The sequence below is a fragment of the Aquila chrysaetos genome, chromosome 22 (assembly GCF_900496995.4).
Source record: "Aquila chrysaetos chrysaetos chromosome 22, bAquChr1.4, whole genome shotgun sequence".
Classification (NCBI taxonomy): domain Eukaryota; kingdom Metazoa; phylum Chordata; class Aves; order Accipitriformes; family Accipitridae; genus Aquila; species Aquila chrysaetos.
This window is the reverse complement of record NC_044025.1, coordinates 289915-295914: the sequence shown is the minus strand read 5'-3', so window position 1 is coordinate 295914 and position 6000 is coordinate 289915. Positions and strand designations below refer to the sequence as shown.

General features: G+C 53.4%; 1 protein-coding gene across 6 annotated transcripts in view; it reads left to right on the top strand.

Moving 5' to 3' along the window:
* Positions 1 to 898: 898 nt before the first annotated feature.
* CYSTM1 (cysteine rich transmembrane module containing 1) overlaps positions 899 to 6000 on the top strand; it is a 30378-nt gene continuing 25276 nt past the window's right edge. Inside the window, exon 1 of one of the 6 annotated variants that reach the window (XM_029998102.2) lies at positions 899 to 1028. The gene's annotated coding sequence lies outside the window, so the exon portion shown is untranslated. Of the gene's footprint in view, positions 1029 to 1099; positions 1124 to 1824; positions 1848 to 2289; positions 2312 to 3192; positions 3216 to 5954; positions 5978 to 6000 lie in introns of those variants that run through there. The other 5 variants (XM_041119346.1, XM_029998103.2, XM_041119344.1 and 2 more) reach the window with 5 other exon arrangements.

Genomic DNA, 6000 nt, shown 5'->3' with positions numbered 1-6000 from the left:
ATCGATGAAGGGGAGAAGGAAGCCGATTTCGGCACGCGCGGCAGCAGAAGAGCAGGATCACGCCCCCCCCCCCGCCGTGGCCCACCACCGCACCCCGGCCGCAGGTGCCGCCGCAGCCCCCGGCCCCACCTTGCGCCCGCCAGGCACGGCGTCACTGCGGGCGGCAACGGCCGTCCCCTCACCGCCGGTCACCGCCGCGAGTCACGGTCGCGAGCTGAGGGCAGGGGCGGTAATTCGGCTGGCTGACCCGCGTCCCTGACCGATTTTATCCCCCGCCATCGCTTTCCCCCTCTCTGTGCTTGAGCCTTCTCGGGCGCGTGTGGCCCGTGATCAGCAGAAGGTGACGCGGCGCCGTGCAAAGACCCCAGCCGCCGGCCCGCGTGTCCCACGGAGAAGGGGAAGGGGACCGGAGGCCTTGCGGGGCTGCGGGTCCCGGCCCAGGCCCCGGGGGTCTCCCTGAGGGGGACGCGGCTCCCCCGGCCCCGCTGCTGCCGGCACCGACCCCGGCCAGCCTTTTGCTGCTGCCTGCCCTGCCCGCACCCGCGACGGCCTTGGCGAGGGCTGAGGCCGAGCCCTCGTGTAATTCCAGGGGTACGAGCCCCCCCCCCCTCCCGCTTCCACCCTGACGCCATCCCTGCGCAGCGGCTGCGCTTCCCCTCCCCTGCTTCTGCTCTCACTCAGCCGCACGTTCCTGTTTTGGTTTAATTCACCTTTTAGGACCTCGCCTGCCTTAGACTTGGGCAGGCCCCCGCGGCTGCCGGCGGACAGCAACCCCGCTCCGCCCGGACACGCCCTCTCCCGCTTCTCGCCCCACCCCGCCTTCTCTCGGGCCGCCGCCACGCCCCCCCGCGCGGCCACGCCCCCGAGGAGGGGCGCGTGGCTCGTGACGCGCCCGCCCCCTCCTCCTCCCTCCGCGCCGGGCGCCGCTCAGCCGGGGGCGGGGGCTCCGCCCTCGCTGCCTGACGTCACCGCCCGCCGCGGAGTGCGCAGCAGGTGCCGCCGCCGGCGCGAGACGGGGAGCGCCTGAGGTACCGGGGCGGGGGAGGGCTCTGGGAGGGGGGCCGGGAGCCCTCGCGGGTGTGCGTGAGGGGCTGTGGGAGCCGGGTGCGGGGCTGGGGACCCGGTGGGGGTGTGCGGGGTGAGGGGCTGTGGGAGCCGGGTGCGGGGCTGGGAGCCCCCATGGGGGGTGCGTGGGGCGAGGGGCGAGGGGCTGTGGGAGCCGGGTGTGGGGCCGGGAGGAGCCCGTACCCCAGCCTGTGTCGGGGGAAGCCGTGAGCCTGCTCCTGGGCTGAGCTGCCCCAGCTGCGCAGCGAGGGCTGGCGGTCGAGGAGGGCGTCGTGCGGGTGGGAGAGAGCCTGGGCGCCGCGGGGAGGAGGGCCGAGTTGTGGGGTGGGACTGGGACGCGGACGCGGGGCCCTTGCTGCAGGGAAGGGAGTGTGCTGGTCAGGGTTGCTGCTCTGAGGAGGATGAGGAGGAAGGCGCCTCAGGGTGAAGAGAGGGACCCATCCCACTTCTGGCAGGCCAGCTGTGGGGTGGCTGCTCGGGTGTCAGGGGTCTCTGAGGTGTCAGGTCAGGTGGATGCTGTTCTGGAGCAGGAGGGTGGGTCACCAGTGAAGACCCCCGGGCAGGCCTGGGCTTCGGTGCTGCTGACCAGGGGCTGTCTCTCCCTGTCTGACAGCTCTAACGATGCAGTTGTTGTCAAAACGTTGCTTTAAACTCTTTCAGGCTTTCATTGCAGGGAGCGAGGCGGCTCTGGGGTGCTGTGGGGTTTTACAGTTCTGCCCTATGCATTAGGGAGAACAGTGCTGCTCCGCTGCAGTTGTTTATGCAACATGGGGGGAGAAGAGGTAGGCAGGCATCTGCGCTCAAAGCAGATGGGCATGTTTAATACTAATGGGCTTATTTAGTGTAGAGCAAGGGGCATGCTAGCACACTCTGAGTAAAAATAATAATGCTGCATCGTGTGTTTAAAAGCCATTATGGTTGTCCTGGATTTATATTTCCTGTTCCTGCAGCTGTTGAAGACCTCATTTGGATAATTAGGTGTCATGGTGAAATAGGAGAATAAGGGAAGGAGAGTACTTGCCTCCTTTCCTCCTGCCACACGGATCTGGCAGCCCCTTCCGATAGTGGTGGGGAGACCCTCTCTGTCCGGGGCAGCGCCAAGATTTGTCCTAGTCATCCCAGATTCATGTTTAGCTCTATCTGAAAGGGGAAAAAAAAAAAAAAAAGTGCTTTTTGCTTTCGGTGCTTTCCCCTTTGCTACGAGACCTGTGTGAGCCGAAGGTTCAACCTGAATTGTCTGAATAGGGTAAGTCTCGGTAAGGTAGTAAGCTTGGGTGAGTGAAAATGACTGCGCGGAGCAGCTGCCTCCTCCTTTGTGCTATGGTAAATATAGTGACGAGATGCAAGGTGTGGGAAGTGCTGCTGTGCCAGAAAACGGGTATTTTTCTTTCAACTGCATCAGTTACTTTAATAAAAAGACTGGCTGTTCCTAGAAACATTGGGTGATAAGAATACTATTACTATATCAGATAGACTGAGGAGGAGGCAGAAAATGCTGAGGCTTGGTACATTGTAGCGATCATATTTCAGTGCTTTTTGGGGATGGTCAGGAATTAGCATGCATATTGGATAATAACCTGCACTGCACAGAACAGCGTTTTTACCAAGTACTGAAACTTCTTCAGCACCAAGTCTGTTACACTCTGCCTCTTACTAATGTGCTACAAAGGCTATCTTTCTTAAAATACTGATTTGTCATTCCCCTAACGGTTTGAGAGCAGTAACTGATAATCTGCAGAGGCTGGTGGGTGTCCTCGCTGCAGAGGTCAAAGAGGAGAAAAGACTGTCCTGTAAACGAGTGGCTCTGACATGGGCTGAGCAGACCCTGCGAGGTGGTACCCCAGGGTCAGTTAGAGGAGAGGGCTCCAGTGTTTTGCTGCCATGTGTCCCCCCAGGTTCATATTACATTTAAAATTGGCAGTGGCTTGCTGCTCAAAAAAACGGAGGTGTTCCTGTAAGCGTAAGCAGCGGTGTTCCTGTGCCTAGCATTGTGCTGGGATGATGGAGAATTACATGGAGGGCTGTGTTTATGGTAAACAGAGGAGCTACCTGTTTTCAGGTAGTTCTGTGCATGATCAGATTAATATGTTACTTAATTTTTTCTAGGAGGGCAGAGCAAGCTTGTGTAACTCTGGATTTTCAACAAACAGGTCTGCATTTCTCCTGTTACCTGTTTGTGATCTCCCTGTCCACTTAGCAGGGGGCCGTGAAAACTTCTGCTGGGAGCTGCAGACTTGAATGAGCAGGGTTCGAATGCCTGCCTTCGATACTGACGTTTTCTACTCCCTTGGTTGTGTATCATGTCTTTCTCAACTTCCTGTTTCTGAACTGAAACCACTGAAACTGTATGGCTCAATCAGTAGAAAATAGCACTCTGTCATTTTTGGGAATAGGGGAAGACAGCAAGAAGCCGGAGTCATTCAAGCAGACGGTCGGTATTGCCAGGTCTGGCATCCTGCCACCTGCAGCTTGGCTTCCCACAAGGCAGCCTGGGAGCCTCCAAGGCCACTTGCCCCGGGATGGGAGAGATTGCCTTCCTTCCAAACTTTGGGATGAAGCCCTTTGACCTCGCACCTGTGCCGCGGGGCAGGCGCGTGCTGTGCTTACCTCCACAGTCATAACCCAGGGAGCCTTTCCCAGCCAGGACCCGGTGATGTGGAAGTGCATCTGCGCATTCCTGCTGCCACCGCACTGCTTTCTTGGAGAGGGAGCTGTGCTGTGCTTCAGTGCCTGCCCATGGCCCATCAGGGTTGCAGGGGGCTTCAGGGAATGCACCTATGTGGAAACATCTAGTCTAGTGTATTCCTTACACCAGGCACCACCACTACTAAACAAAAGCTGCTGATTCTTTCACTTGCGTATCAGAAAGATATATTTCCACGCTAGCATTATAATGTATTGTTGAGGCATTATTTGGTCTTACGAGCTGTTGAGAGCAGTGTCCTGAACTGTAATAGCTTTTCAAACTCTGTCAGAGTAAGGCAAAGGCTTTTTTGGTTTCGTGACAACTGGTATCAGAGGTACTTGCATGTGCCCTACAGGCAAAGTAAAGCATCGCATTACAACTGCGTGTAGGATGTGGAAAAGCAGAAAAAGTGAGAAAACGGGAGGAAAAAAAAAAAAAATCTCTGTCTCATTCCATTTTCCAGCCTGTCACGAAAATCTCTTTCTGACTAATGAGATCTTAGCTGTAGAAATGCATGTATTTCTGTCTGCATACACTGACTTCACTGTCTCTTAGAAGTTGTATGCTGCCCTTCAGTGTGTTTCCCGCTTGACATGGTAGAAAATCATCATGCAGTCTGGGTAGTATCTTCCACTAAATCCCTCACTGTATCAGAGCTGGGGAGGTTATTGTGAAAGACTACTGCTGTTTCATTGCTGGGATGCTGCCAGAACACCATCTGAATAACACATATGAATGTATTATCTGTGCTTCTTAATTTTCTTGCCAGTCATACTGTTTGTTTCACATTCTCTTCTCAGTTGGACCAACAAAGCTTCTTTCTTTAACTATTAATTGCAGGGTCTAGTTTAACTTGACAATCAGATGTTTTCATTGATTTTTGGTTTTGGTATTCGTTGCACCTTAAAACTGTCTTAATACATCTTTTTAAGAACTAAATATATTTATGTATTTTTGGAAGTATCTAATGTAGCACACTATACAAAGACTTGAACAAGAGCAGAGCACGCAAAAGCATTCAGAACCTGAAACCAGGGGTGTTAGTGCCCATATCTGCAGTGATTTCTGTGTAAAGGGCTTTGGTTTTTCATGTAACTCCTGTAACTGGGCAGAGTCTCAGCTGGTGTGTCAGCAGCAAGCGCCTTGCCTTACAACACTGGAGGGGCTAGGCTGTGGTACTTCCCAGTGTTGTCATTGTTATCTGGTGTTAAATTGTATGTTCTTAAAACCTTTTATCAGGTGTCTGAAAAATCTGAAAATTTTTCCCCATAAGGCTGCAGTTCATGTAATAACAGTACCAGAGCATTGGGGTTTTTTTTTTCCACTAACCCCTTTATTGTAGGAACTACATAGGCAGCTATTTCAGCTTCATACTTCTGCCATGCAGAACATGTAGGTGGACAGCATATTGCAAGCAGGAAAACTAGACAATAAGTTATCAGTAGTATTTCTGAAGAGGTTTTGTATGTTCGTAACGATTAACAAGACATTGAAGCTTGTCTGCAGAAGGAAAATCCTGGCATTCAAACCTGTGTGGGCATGAGGCTGCATTGTTAGAGAGTCCTGTGGAGACAGAGCAGCAAGGACAGATAATGTGACTGCGAAGCTCTACAAAGGACATCGCGTCTGAGGCAAACGCTGTCAACGTGACTACAGGTCCTTTAGAGCTGATCAAACCCCTGGTTTTTGAAAGCAAAATCACCTGGAAACATGCATATCAATTATGGTTTTGTCAAGAAGGCAGGACAGACAATGGGACTGGAGAGGCGGGACAGTTTGTAGGGACACAAGTGTCAGCCTTGCACGTCAGCTGCACTCTCCATTTGCACAGATGGGCAGACTTCAGGCCTCCAGAGGGCTTGGAGGGTACTGGGAGGAGGAAATAAGTGGCTCAGGAACTTGGAAGGTTAAATGCCTGTTCATCCAAACCACTGCTCTTCACTCCACAGAGCTGCCTGATCTGGTGGCTTCAGCCGCTGGGATCAACAGCTGAGTTTTTTTGTGCAGGAAGTGCCTGGCAGCCACTCAAAGGTGAGGAAATGCACATCTTCCTAATGATCATGGACTATCCCATAGGCCCAGAGACCTCTTACGGAAGTGGGTTTGAACAAATCAGTGTTTTCTAGCTTTTCCTTTGACAGCACAAAGCTGGGCTTTTTTTTTCAGTTTCACCTAGACCTGCGTTTTGGGAAGTAAAACAGTTTTGAGCAGCGTTTGTCAGAAAAGGTGGGTGCAGTTCTGGTGCAGTT